The sequence below is a fragment of the Pseudorca crassidens genome, chromosome 2, assembly GCF_039906515.1.
Source record: "Pseudorca crassidens isolate mPseCra1 chromosome 2, mPseCra1.hap1, whole genome shotgun sequence".
Taxonomy (NCBI): Eukaryota; Metazoa; Chordata; class Mammalia; order Artiodactyla; family Delphinidae; genus Pseudorca; species Pseudorca crassidens.
In genome coordinates this window covers 140,659,811-140,683,399 of record NC_090297.1, presented here as the reverse complement: position 1 = coordinate 140,683,399, position 23,589 = coordinate 140,659,811, and positions in this window count along the sequence as shown.

The following is a 23,589-nucleotide window of genomic DNA, read 5'->3' as shown; positions in this document are numbered from 1 at the left end:
CACAATGAGTTGAATGTGTAAAAAGTATAATACATGGACAGCTGGATCAGTGGGGAAGTATCAGAAGTTTGTCAACAGGGGAATGACAAGTGCGTTTTTGTATATTTGATATATCTTTGTGGCAATGGCGTAAAGTGATCTCCGTTCAGCAAGGCAGCTCAGCTTGGTGGTTAAGAAAATGGATCTCTCAATGCGAGACTTTGTGCTTGAAAACCGGATCTGCTGCTTATTAGCTGGTGACTGGGACAGGTTATTAACTTCTCTTTGCTTCAAATCCCTCATCTGTACAGTGGAGATCATTATCCGTATGGTTTCCACTAAATGCATATCACTTTCATACTATCATAAAGTTGAAAAATTGTAAGTCAGACCATCATAAGTCAGAGACCACTGTAGTACCATTTTTCACGGGGCTGTTTTAAGTATTAAATGAGTTAATAAATGTTAAGCACTTAGAATAATACCTATCTCAGAGTAAATACTATATAACATTGTGCAATACGAATAAACATTATATTTTATATAATATAAAATAATACTTTGCTATTATTATTCATTTACTTTATGGCATAAAAAATACTTCTACTAGTACCAATTCTGAAGAGAGTCGTCCCTGGAGAAGATATTTGGTTGTCATAATTCTGCTACATATAACACAAAAGGGGGTATAAAATATACCTCCATCACTTATGAAGAAGTATAAAGTAAAATAGTATCAAATAGAATGTGCAAAGCAAAGAAAATAATTCTGAGAAGAAATGAAACAAATGTAGACAATTATAAAAATGTGTCTGGAGGGAATTCTCATTAGGTTGAAAATTATGGTGAGCAATTTATTTGACATATTTTAATCAAATGTCCTGAATTAGGAGTCACAGCTAAATATACCCATGATGAAATCTTGTCAGCTGGAAACACACAGACATACAATAAACACACATTTTTCTTTATTTTCAGAAACAGATGTTCTGAGGTTTTGAAATGTGTATTTGTGCCCACATATCACTAGGGAATATTAAAATTACTCCCTCCTTACAAGACTGGAAATCTGTTTCACTAAAAGAATCATGGCTTCGTTGGCTTATGTTTGGGAGGGCATTCTCAAGTTGGTCAGTTCTTGAAAACATGAGCCACATCTTCTTTTAGGAGGTTAAATCTTACCCTAATTAAATAGTAGTCACCACATACTTAGCCAATCATAACAAAAACATGTGGTGAAATATTTGAGCTGGAGAGAAAATGTATTCCTTGGGGGCCCAGTGGATCTCTTGAGGTGACAGAAGAGGCCATGTAGAGGAAAGCAAATATTCTTTGGCTTTTATGGGATAATTGAAGCCTTAACTGTATTAGATAAATCAGTGGCTGGGTTGGTGATAGTGGTAAAAACTGTTAGTGTCTTTGGCTTTACACTTAGAGGATGCTTTTCAGGGCAACATCTCAGAGACGTATACAAGTAACTTCTTAAAGGATGATGATAAAACCTGTAGCCACCTATTCATGGAGACGAAGTGAATGTAAAGGAAAGGCCATTCCCTGGGTCCATATAAAGCCAAGATTGGAAAAAGGATTTCGATCAAGAAGGCTTCCTTTATTCATATACGGTTTCTTCATTTAAAGCCTTGAATTTCAGAGGCTCATTTTGTGAAAATTCAAGCTCCTTCCTTCCCTTCCCTCCCTAATCTCTACCATCATCTAGCAGATTTCAGCACACTGAGGAACATTTTTTACTTTATGACGGATGAGGAAGATGATTTTAAAATTACAATGAGCTTGTACCCTGTGATGATTTTTGCCAAACAGCAAGACTTCTACAGGAGCCCACAGAATGTGGTGTGACTGAGGGGTCCTGGGGAAAGCACCCGGGTCATGAAGGAGGTTTATTCCTTTAACTATTTAAATACATACATTGCACAAGGAATGGTTAGAGTTATTGACTAGCCCTGTATTTGGGATCAGTCTACAACAAAGTAGTTCTTGTGAAAATAGGACCCTGGGAAGGGCTCTGGAGAGGACAGGTATTAGAAATCAAGGTATGAGGGCTTCGAAAATATAAGTGGAATGTCACAATGTAATCAAGAGCCTGACTGATTTTCTACGTGTATTTTTTCTACTTCTTGCCTGCCTCCTTTTCATCCTCTCCCTGTGCACGGCAACTCACTCATTTTGTTCAGATCTGTTACACACATTTACTCACCCTTGCCTTTCAATGGGAATGAGTATTGTGCTGTAGCTGCTAACTAAGTGTCCACATCTTCATTAGGCTGTGATTGTACCGTCCCATGCTAAGGATGCCTGAGTATATGAGCTACCTTCCAGGTATTAATTTGTTCGTATTGTTTCCTCTTAAGCCACATGGACTCCCTGACCTAGAAACCTGGGAAATAGATATCATTGCACATAGATGTCTAATCATGATGATGGTGATAATGATAGCTGATTAGAAAGTATTATTATTCTCTTTTTACAGATGAGGGAATTGAGACCCTTGGAGCTCAAGCATCCTATCCAGCTCCACACCAGAGGTAACCCAGGCTGTGTGTTTCTGGAGCTCATGCTTTTAATTCATTACCTGTACTCGACTTTTACTTACAGATACTCAGCTCAAATAACTAAAGAATATTTATATCAAAATTTACAGATTGTTTTGTGCAACTTAGTTGAAAATAGCCTGTTTCCGCCTTTTCTTCTGTCTGCCCTTGGGGAAACCTCAAGATCACTTGCAGGTCACCAGGGCCCATTGCTTTCTGTTGGCAACAGCCACTCATATGTTCTGCTGCTCCTGCGTGTACCTGTGACCTGAGGGGTCATCTCACTGAGGCTCTCCTGGGAGTTGCTTGCATATCTCCTCATTGGGAATGGCCCTGTCAACCCTAGGGTGAGAAGATGTCAGGGATCAGACGTGTGATGCCTCTCCAGTGAGTCACACACCCCTCTCCTCCTGAGATCCTCTTGTCCTGCTTCTGCCTGGATATCACCAGCTCTGCTTCTCCACTTGAAGTTGCTCATCCCTGCTGTTCTTTCAGTTCTGCTCAAAAGTGGGTGGCTGTCTGACCCAATGGAACAGTTTAACTGTCTTGAATTTTCTTTCTTTAAAATGCTGAGGTACTTCAGGCAAACCAGGTACCTATGTAAACAACAAACAGTGCTCTTCCATAATCGCCATGGATAATCCATATACTTACCATACACTTTCAGCTCATACAGATCTGTGTACATGCTTTTATTTCTCCAAGTGTAGTGGCAGGTGGTAGGCACCAGAGAGGTCTTCACCACTAAACTAAGGCAAGACAGAAGTCACCTTGGAACAGCTAAGGATAGCCCTCTTAGTTCTAGGAAGAGAGTGAAATTAAATCTATTGTATTTTGAGAGTTTTTAAAAATTGGGATTCAACTCTGAGAGGTAGAAACATTAGATCTAAGGCTGACTAATTCTCTTGGGATGACTTGTTCAGGTTCAGGGAAGTGTCTGTGTAGGTGAACTAAGTGAACTTATTGACAGAGGATACATCAAGTGTTACCATTCAAATGCAGTATGGACAGAGGGTCCATGATGCTAGAGATTTTCTTTCCCCAAGGCATTGTTGGGAAAGAGCCCTATCCTGGCACCCATAGGAGCAGCTCTAGCAGAGGATTCTATATTTACCCCTGGCTTTAGATCCAACATGTGTGAAAGGCCTTGTTGGTACAAAGAATGTTTTTCTTCCCAGCATCTTCCATCCTAAGACTCATTCTGGATTGCCTTGTGTCTTCTGCCAAAGTGACTCCACTATTGTTATGTAGCTTGGTTCTATCACAGGCCAAATTTCTACAACTTCACACCTGCAGGAAAACTGGAAACTAAAAGAACTTCCATCAATAGGACCCTGGGCATCTTGTCTGGGAGCTTTTCACTGAGCATAACACTGAGGTATGAATAGACTGCCATAAAGCAATTGGCTTCTGTGAGGAACTATGCTGCCCCACTGGCTGTGGCTTTTATTTAAGATTGGGGCTTTGCATTACTTTATGAACTTCAAGGCATGATTCACCAAGGCCAATTTCTCATCAGAATCAGTGACTGTCTACCATAATTGCATACATCAAGAGAGGTCTGAGATGGATTGGTCTCTCTCTCCAGACTCTTAAACATGAGGGTAGAGGTAGGAATCTGGAGGATGATAGTTTTGATTTCTAGATAATCTGCTATTGCCACAAGTGTAGGCTCAAGCATTTGCATTTTGGAAATAGGGAGAAGCTAGTATGAACAGATACCCCAGATATCATATGTTTACAGCCGTATGTATGTATGCGGCTGTATATATATTTATGCATGTGAGGGGTAATGGGAAGGAAAAGTTTACTTTGAATAGTAACATATCATCACTGGGAAAACAGAGTAGATACCAGACTGAGGTTCAAAAGTATGGAGTCGATTCATTTTCTATAAATATAGAATGTCTATTCGTTCTTCCAGTAAATTCAAACTTCTAGTTACACCTATAAATCATGACTCACCCAGTATAGATACAACATCAGAACCACGATTTAATAAAAATCAAGTTAAAAAGTTGAGCAAAATTTCAGACATGCTAAGCAGTTATAAGGATTTTACATGTCTCTGTCCTTACTTTCTTCCAAATTACTAAATATGAAACACCACCATGCATGTTGACATGTTGGTCTCAGTAACACTAGCTGCTGTAACAAATAAATCCCCACATTTCAGTGGCTTATCACAATAAAACCTTGTCTCTAGCTTAGGTAACCTGCCAGTGAAGAGGCTCCTGGTTGGTAAAGTGACCAACTGTCCTGGTTTACCTATGATGGAGGGGGATCCAGAGATGAGAGATTGTCAGTGTTAAAACTGGGTATGTTCTGGGCAAACTAGAACAAGTTGGTTACCCTACTGATCAAACAACTCTTCTCACAGGGGTGATCAGGGTACACGGGTTTCCTCCACTTTATGGATTCAACATCTTTACCATTTTACCTCCAAGGCTGTCCTGAGGGCTATATTCATTCCCATCCAGCCATAAAAGGAGAAGAATATGGAAGCTCTCATGGGAGTTACACGTAAAAAATGCAACATCTGTGAGGTGCAGTAAAGCAAAGTGCAATAAAATGAGGTCAGCCCATATATCACTTCCACTTGGCTGGAATTTGGTTACATGGCTACATGTAATTTTAACAGAGTCTGGAGGAAAATAACCTATTTGTGCTCCCAGGAGGAAAAGGAGAATATCGTCAATCTCTACATACCTAAGGAGGTTGGACCCCAGGAGTCAGGGTTTCAACCTTGATAAAGATCCTAGCCCATAAATAAGGCATTGGACCAGTGAAGTCACCCACCTTTGAGGGACCATGCTTTCATAGACAATTGTTTACCAGCAGTGACTTATGTGGACTAATAATCAGAGTCTCCAATGCTCTGTACCTTATGTAAGACCCCTGAGATCTTTGTGAAGGTGACATCAGTAATGACTCAGTTTGACATTTTCTCCATTCAGGGAAAAGGAAGACGTTAAGCTGATTCAGAGGATGTTTTAGCCATAGCTTCACAACAAACCACCACAAAATGTCAGTGGCTTAACACACGAGCTTTTCTCTATTATGTGTTGGCGGACGGGTTGACTTTATCTGACCTAGGCTAGGCTTGGCTCTATTCTGTGTGTTGAATACAGGTCTGTTGCATGTGTCCCTCATCCTTCTTTGGGCCAGCAACATGTTCTCCTCATGGAGAAAGGCAGAAATGCAAAAGGAGTGAACAGAAACATATGATTTTTCTTAAGGCCTAGATTCAAACCTGGTCCAGTTTCACTTCCCTCATATTTCATTGGTCAAAGCAAGTCATATGACCAATCCCAACATCTATGGAGTAAGGAAATGTACTCCTCTCATGGAGATGGGGAGAAGAGAGAGCAAACATATGCTTGTTAATAATTTAATGTACAACAGAAAAATGAAGTAAAGATTATATATTACCTGAAGTTAGAATTATGTTTACTTCTTAAGATAGAAGACCAAATAAGGAAGACTGGAAACTATTTCAGAAACAGCACAAACTTTTGGTGTCTCTCTCTGTGACAGGATGGAATATACAGCAGGACTCCTAAAGAACTGGAATGATGGTCCATCACCATTGACGATAAAATGGCATGTCTACTGATCCAGCCATCTTCTGTTCCCCTGATGAGTGGAAGTCTATCATTCCCACTGCTTCTTCTGAATGCACTGAAGAAAGGGTCTTACTGAGTCATCAATACTTGTTCCCACCCAGTATTGGGCTATGTTTCCTTCTCTGTTACCTCCTGGCTTATTGAACTTCCTTGGGTGTTAGCACCAATCATTAACCCAACCAGTTAGCAGGGCACAAGACCATCTGTATAAAAAATTGCCTCTCAATGATTTCCTCAAAGGGAAGTACTGGGTATAGCGGAGATTGAAATGTTATAGATTTCCTGAACATTGTCATTCAATCATTCATTTTTTCATTTTCAATATTCATCAAATACCTGAGGATATGAGGATAAAGACACAAAACATGTAAATAGGAAAACATAGTTTAATGGGAAAGAAAGAAATACAAATAAAACGGTGTTCCTTGAGTCTATAACATGTATCTCTTTTTACATTTTAATGTTTCTAAAATATAAAAGTATCTTATAATTGATATCAGTGAAACTTTCTAGGCATTAGGCAGTGAATAAGGTGTGATATAGTTCTGAGTGTACAAACAGCTTCTTATCAAATCTATCAGTTTACTGCATTGTAATCTTGCATAAATTGTTTATACTGGTGGCACAATCTCTGGTTTGAATTTCAATTTAAATCCTGATTTTAACTTGAACTTAAAACAAAAACTAACCTATGATGCAATATTAAAATGAGGAAGTATTGTATATCCAGAAGGTTGCCCACTGAAGCCAAAATATTTAATTACTGAAAGTGTGAACTGCTAAATATCCTAGAATAGATTATAGATTATGCAAAATTGGGAAGATTTGGTGTGATCGATTAATGTATAGTGAAGAAGTATTACTCAGGTAATAATCATATTTGTCAAAACCTTCTGACTTTCAATAGGAGCTTTTAAATTCCATGATATTTAGTTCATTAAAGAAGAGAAAATTATGAATTTAGTCCATAGGAAATGCAGAAGAAATTATGTTCTTTGATAAACCTCAAATTTATAATGTGATCCCTAAATACACTGTTGAAGTAGAGGTCATGAACACAAACTCTGGAAGCAGTGTTGCTGTGATGAGATGACTGACTACTGATTACCAAAGTTGATTTAAAAGATCTTAGATTTTTTTTTTGAATTTATTTGATCCTTTATTTTATTTCATATGGAAAAGCTAATTTCTTCTTAAATTTATATTGCTTATGTTCTCACTAGCTACGTTCTACAATCAAAATGCTGCCTTTTAGTGTAATATCATCTAAACAAATGCAGACAAATGGAACGTTCTCTATCAAATTACAATTACACCTTGAAATATAAAAGAGCCTGATAAAGTTTTCTATTCAAAATATGTTTCTTTCAACATTGTTTTGCTCAAAAAACATAAGTGAAGTTCCAATCAACCACTTTTTTCCCCTTGAACTTCAAGATAATTCTGTGTTAACTTTTCTAGATGTAACTCCAGTTTATAATTCACTGTTATAAAATCAATTATTTCAATTTTCTGAGAAAATAGTCCTTTCATTAACAACAACAACAAAACTATTCAAGTTTACAACAAATAAGCTAAATTCAATCCATAAATTCTTTTTTAGAACTAAAGTTTAATATATCTTCATATAAAACTAATTATTCTCAAAAAACTTCCATTAAATATTATCTATCACTTTGACCAATTATCTATTCCCAAGTCTTATTTAATTATTTATTTATTTCCCCCCAATAGTGTTTATTTATTTACTTATTTTTAACATCTTTATTGGAGTATAACTGCTTTACAATGGTGTATTAGTTTCTGCTGTATCACAAAGTGAATCAGCTCTACGTATCCATACATCCCCATATACCCTCCCTCTTGCATCTCCCTCCCACCCTCCCTATCCCACCCCTCTAGGTGGTCACAAAGCACCAAACTGATCTCCCTGTGCTATGCAGCTGCTTCCCACTAGCTATCTACTTTACATTTGGTAGTGTATATATGTGTATATATGTCCATGCCACTCTTTTACTTCATCCAGCTTACACTTCCCCCTCCCTGTGTCCTCAAGTCCATTCTCTACGTCTGCGTCTTTATTCCTGTCCTGCCCCTAGGTTCTTCAGAACCATTTTTTTCTTTTCCCTTTCTTTAGATTCCACATATTTATGTGTTAGCATAAAGTATTTGTTTTTCTCTTTCTGACTTGCTTCACTCTGTATGACTGACTCTAAGTCCATCCACCTCAATACAAATAACTCAATTTTGTTTTTTTGTTTCTTTTTATGGCTGAGTAATATTCCATTGTATATATGTATATATATGTATATATACATATACATATATATGTATATATTCCATCTTTATCCATTTATCTGTAGATGGACACTTAGGTTGCTTCCATATCCTAGCTATTGTAAATAGTGCTTCAATGAACATTCTGGTACATGACTCTTTATGAATTATGGTATTCTCAGGAAATATGCCCACTAGTGGGATTGCTCAGTCATATGGTAGCTCTAGTTTTAGCTTTTAGGGAACCTCCATACTGTTCTCCATAGTGGCTGTATCAATTTACATTCCCACCAACAGTGCAAGAGGGTTCCCTTTTCTCCACACCCTCTCCAGCATTTACTGTTTGTAGACTTTTTGATGATGGCCATTTTGACCGGTGTGAGGTGGTACCTCACTGTAGTTTTGATTTGCATTTCTCTAATGATTAGTGATGTTGACCATCCTTTCATGTGTTTGTTGACAATCTGTATATATTCTTTGGAGAAATGTCTATTTAGATCTTCTGCCCAGTTTTGGATTGAGTTGTTTGTTTTTTTTGATATTGAGCTGCATGAGCTGCTTGTATATTTTGGAGATTAATCCTTTGTCAGTTTCTTCATTTGCAAATATTTTCTCCCATTCTGAGGGTTGCCTTTTCATCTTGTTTATGGTTTCCTTTGCTGTGCAAAAGCTTTTAAGTTTCATTAGGACCCATGTGTTTATTTTTATTTCCATTACTCTAGAGGGTGTGTCATAAAGGATCTTGCTGGGTTTCCCTGGTGGTGCAATGGTTGAGAGTCTGCCTGCCAATGCAGGGGACATGGGTTTGTGCCCTGGTCCGGGAAGATCCCACATGCTGCGGAGCGGCTGGGCCCATGAGCCATGGCTGCTGAGCCTGCACGTCTGGAGCCTGTTCTCCACAGCGGGAGAGGCCACAACAGTGAGAGGCCCACGTACAACCAAAAAAAAAAAAAAAAAAGATCTTGTCGTGATTTATGTCATAGAGTGTTCTGTCTTTGTTTTCCTCTAAGAGTTTTATAGTGTCTGGCTTTACATTTAGGTCTTTAATCTGTTTTGAGTTTATTTTTGTGTATGGTGTTAAGAAGTGTTCTAATTTCATTCTTTCACATGTAGCTGTCCAGTTTTCCCAGCACCACTTATTGAAGAGGCTGTCTTTACTACATTGTATATTCTTGCCTCCTTTATGAAAGACAAGATTACCATATGTGCGTGGGTTTATCTCTGGGCTTTCTATCCTGTTCCATTGATCTATATGTCTGTTTTTGTGCCAGTACCATACTGTCTTGATTACTGTAGCTTTGTAATGTAGTCTGAAGTCACAGAGCCTGATTCCTCCAGCTCCATTTTCTTTCTCAAGATTGCTTTGGCTATTTGGGGTCTTTTATGTTTCTATACAAATTGTGAAATTTTTTGGTTCTAGTTCTGCGAAAAATGCCAATGGTAGTTTGATAGGGATTGCATTAAATCTGTAGATTGCTTTGGATAGCATAGTAATTTTCACAATGTTGATTCTTCCAATCCTAGAACATGGTATATCTCTCCATCTGTTGGTATCATCTTTAATTTCTTTCATCAGTGTCTTATAGTTTTCTGCATATGGGTCTTTTGTTTCCTTAAGTACGTTTATTCCTAGGTATTTTATTCTTTTTGTTGCAGTGGTAAATGGGAGTGTTTCCTTAATATCTTTTTCAGATTTTTCATCATTAGTGTATAGGTGTTCAAGAGATTTCTGTGCATTAATTTTGTACCCTGCTACTTTATCAAATTCATTGATTAGCTCTAGTAGTTTTCTGGCAGTGTCTCTAGGATTCTTTATGTATAGTGTCATGTCATCTGCAAACAGTGACAATTTTACTTCTTCTTTTCCTATTTGGATTCCTTTTGTTTATTTTTCTTCTCTGATTCCTGTGGCTAAAACTTCCAAAACTATGTTGAATAATAGTGGTGAGAGTAGGCAACCTTGTCTTGTTCCTGATCTCGGTGGAAATGGTTTCAATTTTTCACCATTGAGAACGATGTTGGCTGTGGGTTTGTCATATATGGCCTTTCTTATGTTGAGGTAAGTTCCCTCTTTGCCTACTTTCTGGAGGGTTTTTATAATAAATGGATGTTCAGTTTTGTCAAAAGCTTTTCTGCATCTATTGAGATGATCATATGGTTTTTCTCCTTCAATTTGTTAATATGGTGTATCACGTTGATTGATTTGCGTATATTGAAGAATCTTGCATTCCTGGGATAAACCCCACTTGATCATAGTGTATAATCCTTTTAATGTGCTGTTGGATTCTGTTTGCTAGTATTTTGTTGAGGATTTTTGCATCTACGTTCATCAGTGATATTGGTCTGTAGTTTTCTTTGTGACGTCTTTGTCTGGTTTTGGTATCAGGGTGATGGTGACCTCATAGAATGATTTTGGGAGTGTTCCTCCCTCTGTTATATTTTGGAAGAGTTTGAGAAGGATAGGTGTTAGCTCTTCTCTAAATGTTTGGTAGAATTCACCTGTGAAGCCATCTGGTCCTGGGCTTTTGTTTGTTAGAAGATTTTTAACCGCAGTTTCAATTTCAGTTCTTGTTATTGGTTTGTTTATATTTTCTATTTCTTCCTGGTTCAGTCTCAAAAGGTTGTGCTTTTCTAAGAATTTGTCCATTTCTTCCAGGTTGTCCATTTTATTGGCATAGAGTTGCTTGTAGTAATCTCTCATGTTCCTTTGTATTTCTGCAGTGTCAGTTGTTACTTCTCCTTTTTCATTTCTAATTCTGTTGATTTGAGTGTTTCCCTTTTTTTCTTGATGAGTCTCGCTAATGATTTATCAATTTTGTTTATCTTCTCAAAGAACCAGCTTTTAGTTCTATTGATCTTTGCTATTGTTTCCTTCATTTCTTTTTCATTTATTTCTGATCTGATTTTTATGATTTCTTTCCTTCTGCTAACTTTGAGTTTTTTGTTCTTATTTCTCTAATTGCTTTAGGTGTAAGGTTAGGTTGTTTATTTGAGATTTTTCTTGTTTCTTGAGGTAGGATTTTATTGCTATAAACTTCCCTCTTAGAACTGCTTTTGCTGAAACCTGTAAGTTTTGGGTCATCGTGTTTTCATTGTCCTTTGTTTCTACATATTTTTTTATTTCCTCTTTGATTTCTTCAGTGATATCTTGGTTATTTAGCAGTGTATTGTTTAGCCTCCATGTATTTGTATTTTTTACAGTTCTTTTTTCCTGTAATTGATATCTAGTCTTATAGCATTATGGTCAGAAAAGATACTTTATATGATTTCAATTTTCTTAAATTTACCAAGGCTTGATTTGTGACCCAAGATATGATCCACTCTGGAGAATCTTTCATGAGCACTTGAGAAGAAAGTGTATTCTGTTGTTTTTGGATGGAATGTCCTATAAATATCAATTAAGTCAATCTTGTTTAATGTGTCATTTAAAGCTTGTGTTTCCTTATTTATTTTCATTTTTGATGATCTATCCATTGGAGAAAGTGGGGTGTAAAGCCCAGTATTATGATTGTGTTACTGTGGATTTCCCCTTTTATGGCTATTAGCATTTGCCTTATATATTGAGGTGCTCCTATATTGGGTACATAAATATTTACAATTGTTATATCTTCTTCTTGGATTGATCCCTTGACCATTATGTAGTGTCATTCTTTGTCTCTTGTAATAGTCTTTATTTTAAAGTCTATTATGTCTGTTATGAGAATTGCTACTCCAGCTTTCTTTTGGTTTCCATTTGCATGGAGTATCTTTTTCCATCCCCTCACTTTCAGTCTGAATGTGTCCCTAGGTCTGAAGTGGGTCTTTTGTAGACAGCATATATAAGCGTCTTGTTTTTGTATCCATTCAGCAAGCCTGTGTCTTTTGGTTGGAGCATTTAATCCATTTACATTTAAGGTAGTTATCAATATGTATGTTCCTATGACCATTTTCTTAACTGTTTTGGGTTTGTTATTGTAGGTCTTTTCCTTCTCTTGTGTTTCTTGCCTAGAGAAGTTCCTTTAGCATTTGTTGTAAAGCTGTTTTGGTGGTGCTGAATTCTCTTAGCTTTTGCTTGTCTGTAAAGCTTTTAATTTCTCTGTCAAATCTGAATGAGATCCTTGCTGGGTAGAGTAATCTTCGTTGTAGGTTTTCCCCTTTCATCACTTTATATATGTCCTGCCACACCCTTTTGGCTTGCAGAGTTTCTGCTGAAAGATCAGCTGTAAACCATATGGGGATTCCCTTGTATGTGATTTGTTGCTTTTCCCTTGCTGCTTTTAATATTTTTTCTTTGCATTTAATTTTTGATAGTTTGATTAATATGTGTCTTGGTGTGTTTCTCCTTGGATTTATCCTGTATGGGACTTTCTGCACTTCCTAGACTTGATTGACTATTTCCTTTCCCACACTAGGGAAGTTTTCAACTATCATCTCTTCAAATATTTTCTCAGTCCCTTTCTTTTTCTCTTCTTCTTCTGGGACCACTATAATTCTAATGTTGTTGTGTTTAATGTTGTCGCAGATGTCTCTGAGACTGTCCTCAATTCTTTTCATTCTTTTTTCTTTATTCTGCTCTGTGGTAGTTATTTCCACTATTTTATCTTCCAGGTCACTTATCCGTTCTTCTGCCTCAGTTATTCTGCTATTGATTCCTTCTAGAGAATTTTTAATTTCATTTATTATGTTGTTCATCATTGTTTGTTTGCTCTTTAGTTATTCTAGCTCCTTTTAAAACATTTCTTGTATTTTTTCCATTCTATTTCCAAGATTTTGGATCATCTTTACTATCATTACTCTGAATTCTTTTTCAGGTAGACTGCCTATTTCCTCTTCATTTGTTTGGTCTGGTGGGTTTTTACCTTTCTTCTTCATCTGCTGTGTATTCCTCTGTCTTCTCATTTTGCTTAATTTACTGTGTTTGGGGTCTCCTTTTCACAGGCTGCAAGTTCATAGTTCCCATTTTTTATGTTGTCTGCCCCCAGTGGGTAAGTTTGGTTCAGTGGGTTGTGTAGGCTTCCTGTTGGAGGGGACTTATGCCTGTCTTTTGATGGGTGAGGCTGGATCTTGTCTTTCTGGTGGGCAGCACCACGTCCTGTGGTGTGTTTTGGGGTGTCTGTGAGCTTATTATGATTTTAGTCAGCCTCTCTGCTAATGGGTGGGGTTGTGCTCCTGTCTTGCTAGTTGTTTGGCATAGGATGTCGCACTGGAGCTTGCTGGTTGTTGAGTGGAGCTGGGTCTTAGTGTTAAGATGGAGATATCTGGGAGAGCTCTCGCTGATTGATAATATGAGGGGCCAGGAGGTCTCCGGTGGACCAATGTTCTGAAATCAGCTCTCCCACCTCAGAGGCTCAGGCCTGACACCTGGCCGGATCACGAAGACCCTGTCAGCCACACGGCTCAGAAGAAAAGGGAGAAAAGAAAAAAAAAAACAAAGAAAGAAAACAATAAAATAATTAAAATTAAAAATTTAAAAATTATTAAAATAAAATATTAAAAAGTAATTAAAAGAAAATAAAGAAGGGAGCAACCAAACCAATAAACAAATCCTCCAATGATAACAAGTGCTAAAAAGTATACTAAAAAAAAAAACGGACAGATGGGACCCTAGGACAAGTGGTAAAAGCAAACCTATACAGACAAAATCACACAAAGACACAGACACATACACACTGCAAAAAAGAGAGAAGGAAAAAAAAGTGTATCTATATATATATATGTATATATATAGAGAGAGAGAGAGAGAGAAAGGAAGAGAGCAACCAACTCAATAAACAAATCTACCAATGATAATAAACTCTAAATACTAAACTAAGATAAAGATATAAGTCAGAAACTAGTCAGTCGTATACAACAAACCCCAAGTCTACAGTTGCTCCCAACGTCCACCTCCTTAATTTGGGATGATTCGTTGTCTATTCATGTATTCCACAGATGCAGGGTACATCAAGTCGATTGTGGAGCTTTAATCCGCTGCTCCTGAGGCTACTGGGAGAGATTTCCCTTTCTCTTCTTTGTTCGCACAGCTCCGGGGGTTCATCTTTGGATTTGGCCCTGCCTCTGCGTGTAGGTTGCCTGATGGCGTCTGTTCTTCACTCAGACAGGACGGGGTTAAAGGAGCAGCTGCTTCGGGGACTCTGGCTCACTCAGGCCAGGGGCGGGAGGGGTACGGAGTGCAGGGCGAGCCTGCGGCGGCAGAGGTCGGCGTGACGTTGCAGCAGCCTGAGGCGCACCGTGCGATCTCCCGGGGAAGTTGTCCCTGGATCACGGGACCCTGGCAATGGTGGGCTGCACAGGCTCCCGGGAGGGGAGGTAGGCATAGTGACCTGTGCTTGCACACACGCTTCTTGGTGGCGGCAGCAGCAGCCTTAGCGTCTCATGCCCGTATCTGGGGTCTGCACTGATAGCCTCGGCTCGCGCCCGTCTCTGGAGCTCGTTTAGGCGGTGCTCTGAATCCCCTCTCCTCGTGCACCAGGAAACAAGGAGGAAAGAAAAAGTATCTTGCCTCTTCGGCAGCTCCAGAGTTTTTCCCGGACTCCCTCCCAGCTAGCCGTGGTGCACTAGTCCCCTTCAGGCTGTGTTCACGCCGCCAACCCCAGTGCTCTCCCTGCAATCTGACCGAAGCCCAAGCCTCAGCTCCCAGCCCCGCCCGCCCCGGCGGGTGAGCAGACAAGCCTCTTGGGCTGGTGAGTGCAGGTCGGCACCGATCCTCTCGGTGCGGGAATCTCTCCGCTTTGCCCTCCGCACCCCTGTTAATGCGTTCTCCTCCGTAGCTCTGAAGCTTCCCCCTCCACCACCCGCAGTCTCCGCCCACGAAGGGGCTTCCTAGTGTGTGGAAACCTTTCCTCCTTCACAGCTGACCCCCACTGGTGCAGGTCCCATCCCTATCTTTTTGTCTCTGTTTATTCTTTTTTCTTTTGCCCTACCCAGGTACATGGGGAGTTTCTTGCCTTTTGGGAGGTCTGAGGTCTTCTGCCAGTGTTCAGTGGGTGTTCTGTAGGAGTTGTTCCACGTGTAGATGTATTTCTGATGTATTTGTAGGGAGGAAGATGATATTCACGTCTTACTCCTCCACCATGTTGAAGGTCCTCTTGATCTTAGATATTTGAGTGAAGATTTAAACTCAAATTTCAGAGGGGAATCAGGGAAGGCTACCGGGAAAGAGAAAAAAACCTGAATTAAATTTTGAGTATGAATGGCAGTTAGCTAAATAAATCAGTGAAGCAAGAACATTCTCTGCAGTGGAAATAGAATATGCAAAGGAATGGAGATGTGATGAAGGCAGTGGGTTCAGTGAAGTACTTCTACTTAACCAAAACCTGTGATACAAATGCAATGGTGGAGAGAGATAAACAGGGAGAAACAGGACAGGAGTCGGGACAAGAAACATCTTTTGTCCCATAGTTAGGGTTTGGAATGTATAATGAAGGCACTGGGGAGGCACTTCGCATCAGGCAAGTGAAATGATCAGATCTGTTTCAGAATGATCACTCAGGAAAGAGTATGGATGTGGATAATGGGTCAGCCTAGATGTCTCACCCCAGAGGAGGACTAGAGGCAAAAAGCCCAGGTAGGAAATGATAAACACAAGCCTAACCCAGGGCAATGGTGGTGGGGATGGAATGGAAGGTATGTATTTGAGAAATATTAAGAATATAGTGTTACAAAATGTGCTGGTGAGATAGTAAGACAGGTAAGGCTCCAGAATAACTTGGGTGAATGGGTGGATGGTGATGCCATTCCCTCAAAATAGGGAAAAAAAGGAGGTAGATCTGGGAGAGGTGGGAAGCAGAGACAATGAGCTTAATTGTGGACTTGTTTGAGGTGTCTATGAGGCATCTAAGGAGAGACATCACATGTACTAAAAACATAAGAGAGTGCATTATTCTTGTCTGTCATGAAACCACAGTTCACACTTAGCATATTTCAATCCTAGTTACCCTCTTCCATAGGCACCTCACACTAAAATAAAACAATGTGTGTTTCTGATGAGGTCTAGATTCCAGGTGCTAGGCACCAAGAATTTTCCATGTGAATATAATTGGAATTTCTTTATAAAAATATGGAAAAAACATATAGCCCTAACCTGCAATATTTTAATGAAACTAGATGAGGTAAATTTTAACTTAATCAAATCTAGGTGAACTGAGGACTCAAAACATGGAAGTAGGCTAAGATGAAAACAGTAAAGTATTCTTACCCTAGAGGATAGTTAACTTATAGACCTAGGGTTACAAAGGTAAAATACAGGATGCTCAACTAAACAAATTTCAATGTTTGTAGTATGTCCCAAATATTGAATGGGACATATTTATACTAAAGTATTACATGTTGTTTATCTGAAATTTAAATTTTACAGTGTAGGGGCTTCCCCAGTGGCACAGTGGTTAAGAATCTGCCTGCCAATGCAGGGGACACGGGTTCGAGCCCTGGTCTGGGAAGATCCCACATGCCATGGAGCAACTAAGCCTGTGTGCCACAACTACTGAGCCTGTGCTCTAGAGCCTGTGAGCCCCACCTACTGAAGCTCACGCACCTAGAGCCCATGATCTGCAACAAGAGAAGCCACCGCAATGAGAGGCCTGCGCACTGCAACAAAGAGTAGCCCCCTCTCGCTGCAACTAAAAAGAAAGCCCACGCGCAGCAACGAAGACCAAACGCAGCCATAAATAAATAAATACATTAATTAATTAAAAAAAAATTTAACGGTGTACTCTGTATTTTTATGTGGTAAATTTGACACCCCTAATAGGAGGCATTCATTTTATGCTGAAAATATGAAATCTAGTAGCTGTATTAGTTTCCTATTGGTTCTATAACAAATTACTGTAAATTGAGTGGCTTAAAATAACACAAATTTATTACCTGCCAGTTTTGGAGGTCAGAAATCTGAAATGGGTTTCACTGGGCTAAAATTCAGGCATTTTCAGGCCTGCATTCATTCTGGAGGCTCTAGGGGAAAAATCGTTCCCTTGCCATTTCCAGCTTCTAGAAGCTTCCTACTTTCCTTGGCTCTTGGCCTCTTCTTCCATCTTCAAAATCATCAGCATTGTATGTTTCAGTCTCCAACTGTTTCTGCCTCCCTCTTTTAAAGATTTTGTGTTTACAGTGAGCCGACCTGGATAATCCAGGATAATCTCCCTACCTCATGATTCTTAATCACATCTGTAAAGTTTCTTACATAAGGTATATTCACAGGTAAGGTTAAATATTCACAAATTCCAGGGGATTAGGACATGGGCATTTTGGGGGTCATCTTTCCACCTCCCACAGCAGCTTTTCAAAAACATTAGACTCATGGATGTCAAGTCTATAATGGACTAACTTTTTTATCCTGTGTGATGTGTCACCTCCAGTTTTCTGCGATTTTTCATCAGTTTTGTCTGCCAGTCTTAGGACAGAATCCTGTAAAGTTGCTGGTTTACTAGCATGGCAGTAACATCTTTCAAATCCTCCTGAGCTGAGTGTGAGGAAATCCAACTATACTAGGGTACAAGACTATCCTGAGTTATAAGAGGGCAATGGAGGGGGTGGGCTGGGGGATGAGGCTGAGGGAGAGTACATTATTTTAAAGATGCCCTGAAGCTCCTCCTGGATGCTGCCAAAGCTGTGGATATTAGAAGGCAGAGGGATGTGACTGGAAGGAATTCTAAAGCATATTTCTCTTATTTTTACCTAAACTTTTTTTAAATTAAAAAAGAAAAAAGCATCAAGGAAGATGCAGACAAAGTAACTAACAGGCCGGTGTCTTATTCCATTTGGGCTGCTATAACAAAATGCCACAGACTAGATAGTTGATAGACAACAGAAATTGATTTCTCACAGTTCTGGAGTCTGGAAGTCTGAGATCAGGGTACCAGCAAGATTGGATGTGGATCGTCTGTCCAGTCTCAGACTTCTCATTGTATCCTCACATTTTTAATTGTTCTTTGTTCCTCCCGAGGAGAAAGCCCTGTTGGTCACGTATAAATATCCTTCAGCTGCATGAGAACAGCCATGTAGCGTTTGCTTCACAAGGATAACCATGTCCCTTTATAGAAGAGTACAGAACCTTGCTTTCCATTCTCTTTGTAGCCCATCCTTTCCTTCCCCCACGTAGCTGAATATTTGCTTCATGAGATGATTAGACTGAGGTAATACATTCTGAATGTTGAGGCATATTTTGGTCTTCTCTGGATGAGACATGGATTTCTGGCTCTCCTTCATGTTCCTGTTTTGTTCTTTGTACAGTGAAGCTCCAGGGAGCTTTCTCTTTTTTTCCACCAGGATTTCACTGTCCTGAGACATTCAGGGATTGGAAACCCAACACACTAGTGAGCCAGCGAAAGGCGTTGGCCCATAGTCAGACCCAACCCAATGACATAAACTGAGACAATCTCAGTCTGCTGCAAATGTGTTTTTCTGAACACACCCAAATCCCAAAGATTTTCATCTTCTCTTGGCTCTCCAACATCTGCTTTGTCAAATTACAGGCTATTAGAGAGAAGCAAAACCAGTCTAGATTCCCAGAGTCGGGTTTCAGAATCGTCTTTGAACATTTTATTGGTCGAAGATTTTCAAAATCATTTGTTTTGATTGAAGAATCCAGAGAAAGGGAACCAGGTACAACGCTGTCTGAGTTTGGCAAATGCGAGGATCCTTTAGCAGCAAATGACTTAACAGAAATACATGGAATGTTTTGAAATGAACTTGGTGATTTCTTTTCCATTCTTGGCTTTCAGTTTTCTTTTATAAGTAGCTGCATAATTAGCTGGCAGGGAGGAGCAAGGTGGTACTTAAGCATCTATCAACATGGAAAGCAGCACAGCATGGGCAAGTGAGGCAAACCTGGGCTTCAGTCCCAACTCTGTCACTTACTGACAGTATCACCCTAGATAAATGTTTGAACTTTTCACGTCTTTAGCTTTCTCAGTTGTGACTTAATAATGCTGTTCTTGGGATGCTAACGTGAGGATCTATGTAAGTTGCTTGGTATACAAGATGTAACTCAATAAGCAGTAGCTAATATTCTTCCTTTTTTAAAAATAAATTTATTTATTTTTGGCTGAGTTGGGTCTTCACTGCTGCGCACGGGCTTTATCTAGTTGCAGCAAGTGGGGCTACTCTTCTCTGAGGTGTGTGGGCTTCTCATTGCAGTGGCTTCTCTTGTTGCAGAGTATGGGCTCTAGGTGCACGGGCTTCAGTAGTTGTGGCACATGGGCTCAGTAGTTGTGGCACATGGGCTCAGTAGTTGTGGCACATAGGCTCAGTAGTTGTGGGTCACGGGCTTAGTTGCTCTGCGGCATGTGGGATCTTCCAGGACCAGGGCTCGAACACATGTCCCCTGCATTGGCAGGCAAATTCTTAACCGTTGAGCCACCAGGGAAGCCCTATTCTTCCTTTTTTTGTCCTCAGCACCTGGAACATAGTTGGACTTTAATCAGTTTTGGAGGAAAGGAAGGAAAGAGGACGATGCCTAAAGTCACAAAAGCTTCCCTTCTTCCAAATGCCATTTCCCTTTCCCAAGCAATCATTGAGCTTCTCCCTTGTTCCTCCTTGCTTTGCTCATGCTGATCCTGTTTGCTATTGCCCTCCATCAACACTTCTTTACCTCTTGATTATAATGAATCAACATTCCTTGAACTTCTATGAAATAATTACTCCGGCATCGCTGAGAAAATAAAAATAAATAAGACAAAAATCCTTCCTTCAAAGCACTTACTGGTTACTGTTCAACAAAAGGTATAAGACATAAAACTGTAATATGAAGGAGGGGAAAAGCATGTAATATAAGTCTACTAACGTGCTTTGCGATAAAGACGGAGAAGGGCTTCCTATAGGCAGCAGCATTTGTGCTGGACTTAAGCAGGATTTGGACTTGCAGAAAAGGAGCCAAATGACATCTCAGAAAGGAACCATCAAAAGCCAATGGATGCTGCATAAAAGGTAACACAACTCATCATAATAACTGCAAGGAACCAAGTACCTACCATGCATCAGGTGCTATTCGAAATGCTTTACATGTATGATTTTGTTTAACTATGAAAACAGACTATGGGGATAAATTATGATAGGCCCAAGATATCTGTTTCTGTCTTGATTAAAATTAATATGTACCCAGAGGGCACAGACTCCAACAGAAGGAACTTAAAGGGAGTTAGAACAGTTGAGCTATTAACACAGTGCTTTCAGAATGTAGAGCACTAAGTAACCTTAACTTCCTTTTTATACTAAATATAAGAAAGAAGATGAGACTATTCACCATTCTGGTAGTTTGAATATATAAACACAGGGCCTGAAGGGGTGAAGAAACTTTCTTATCATATGTATACTTATCCCGTACCTTGTCATTATAAAATTGTGTGGTTTGTTTATAAGAAGATCCCTGTGGGAATCATCTACTCTAACTACAATAATTCTTAACTTCGAGTCTATGATACTTTTTTAAATTAAGAAATTATATTCATTGTTTGAGAAGATTGCATTTACTTATGAATCCTATCATAATAATTGATTTTCTTATATTTAACCTTATAAAAGGCCATCATATTCTCTTGGAGTTAGAAAAAGTTTGTTTCTTTCCTTGCAAAATTATGCAAGGAAAAATTAAATAGTGATGTTAAAAATTAAATTAAAAATTAAATAGTAGAGTTATCTTTAACAGACAATGCAGATACCTCGGCATTTCACTGACATGTGATTTTGCTACTACCCCATTTGAAAGACAAGGAAGCTGATTCAGAGAAGTTCAGTGTAGAAGCCATAAGAATGCACCTTGTAGAACTCCAACTAACTCCAGCTTTGTTGTAAAAAAACTGCTTTTGCATTTGCTTCCACCAGAGCCCTGCTTCTCAGTGGCCAGTGGGCAGTTCATCAGGGATACTGGCAGATCCATTCCTGAGAGACACAGGACTCCTCTGACAGCTGACTTTGACTTGAGAATGTCTGATGGCCTTGCTGAGCTCTCCTTGGACTGCCAGTCACTTCCTTCCCTTCTTCTATCTGTCACTAAGGGTCAGGTTTGCACCATGGTATGACAGCTCTTCCAGCCTTCCCCATTCCCCCTGTTTTCTCTCACAGATGTTTCCCTGACACAATCCTTGCTCATTTAATCCTGTGTGGACATCTGTTTCTGGGGGTCCTGGACTCACATAACCAGTGACTGACCCAAGGTCACATGGTGATAAAGTGTCAAAGCTAGGTCTTATGCCCAGCTTCTGCACCAGAACAGGGGGCTGAGTGGTAGGAAATATGGCTGGAAGAGTGGTTGCTAAAAATAATAACAAAATTCTGTCTAAATCTCCTTGGTGAAGAGGTTGGTCAAATTACAGTCAATAATTCCCCAAGACCTTATTTTAGAGATAAGGTAGTCAAACACAATTTGGGTTTCTGTCTCAGTGAGTTCCCTTTTAGAAGGTAAATGCCTGCTAGGTTGGTATTTCTTAAATCTTCTTATACAATTTAGCTAACACTTTAGTTGACACATAGGTGTGGGTAAACCTCTACTGTAATTGACAAGAGGACTGACATGCTGGGTTTGGAATTTGAGTACCCAGAGGGAAAGGATGAGGCTTGCTAGAGGTGCGAAGAACTTCTCAACAAAAGGGGAGATATTCTTTCTTTTACAACTGTGCCTCAAGCCAACCTGAGGAGCCTTTGTAATAGCCAAAGCGAATCTTGCAGAAGCCCTAAAGGATTATGAGTGAGAAGTTCTACTATAAACTATTAAGCCCTACTCCTGAAAATTGGCCTAGAGTCTAAAAAATGAGTTCAAGAGCCCAAGTTATAGTTAAATCACAGTGCATGTTGATGACCCTGAGACTGACAGGACAGGGACCTTTAGGCAAGCTGTAGGCAGGAATGTGAAGTTTGCCAAGTGGACTCTACTTGCCTTTTTGTGTTCCTTCTAATTGGCAATGATAGACCGACCAATCAGATTGCAGTTCTGCCCTTATTTGCTGTATGACCCTAGGAAATACACTAAACCTTTCAGAATCTCAGATTTTTCCACTACCTGTAGAGTGAGTAATTGTGAGGATTAGAAGAAAAAAAAGAAAGGCTCTTGATCTACTTCTACCTACCACTCTTTCCCCATTTCCCTATCTTGCTCTGCTCCCCACACTTGTGTTCCTGCTGTTCATCAAATTGCCCAGCCCCTTGGTGTCTCAAGGCCTTTACACATGTCTATGACTTTTAATAGGGAAGACTCTTTGTACTCTATTACAAGTTAATCACTAAGGGGATATTGCCTATGAGCTTAAATTATACATAATGGCCCATCTCTGGGAACCCTGCCACCCAGGTAATGAGCATTAAGTTAAAATACCTTTGTTTAGCTCACAGGGAACATCCTGACCAGATCCACCTGTGCATGACTGCAGGAAGGCTGAAATTAACACATCCCCTCCGGAGGCTGACGGGAACCAGGAAATGTTTGGCTTTACTCCCTCCCCTTTTAGTATAAAAGAAGCCTGAACTCTAACTCAGGCAAGATGGTTCTTTCGGACGCTAGTCTACCGTCTTCTTGGTCTGCTGGATTTCTGAAAAAGCCAATATTCTTTGCCCCAATAACTCTTCTCTTGATTTATTGGCCTGTATTGCAGCGAGCAGTACAAGCTTGGACTTGGTAACAAATATGTTTGTTTGTTTGCGGTACGCGGGCCTCTCACTGTTGTGGCCCCTCCCGTTGCGGAGCACAGGCTCCAGATGCGCAGGCTCAGCGGCCATGGCTCACGGGCCCAGGCGCTCCGCGGCATGCTGGATCTTACCGGACCGGGGCACGAACCTGTGTCCCCTGCATCGGCAGGCGGACTCTCAACCACTGCGCCAGCAGGGAAGCCCTGGTAACAAATTTTGAGGAGCCATCCAGGAGTCTTACTGCTCATGGCCAGCCAGCTCCACTTGGGAATTTTTGGGCTAGGCCCTAGCAGCTGCTGGGACCACTTATTCTGAGGACCTGCCCTTCAAAATACCCTGAAGCAACACCTGCTGCTCCGGTGCTTGGCAGTTGGATCAAGGAATCGACATTTGGGAGACAATGGGCTCCATATGGTAGGGTAAGTCACTCTGGTGTGTACAGCCAGAACTTTATTTCCTCTCCATTTGGGGCTTTATCTGTGGAATAAGGCAGTTTGTTTTGTATTTGAGTGGGTTACCCTGTAGGAGAGAGGAAAGAGTTGTTAGACTTTAGCCGATTTGTGAAC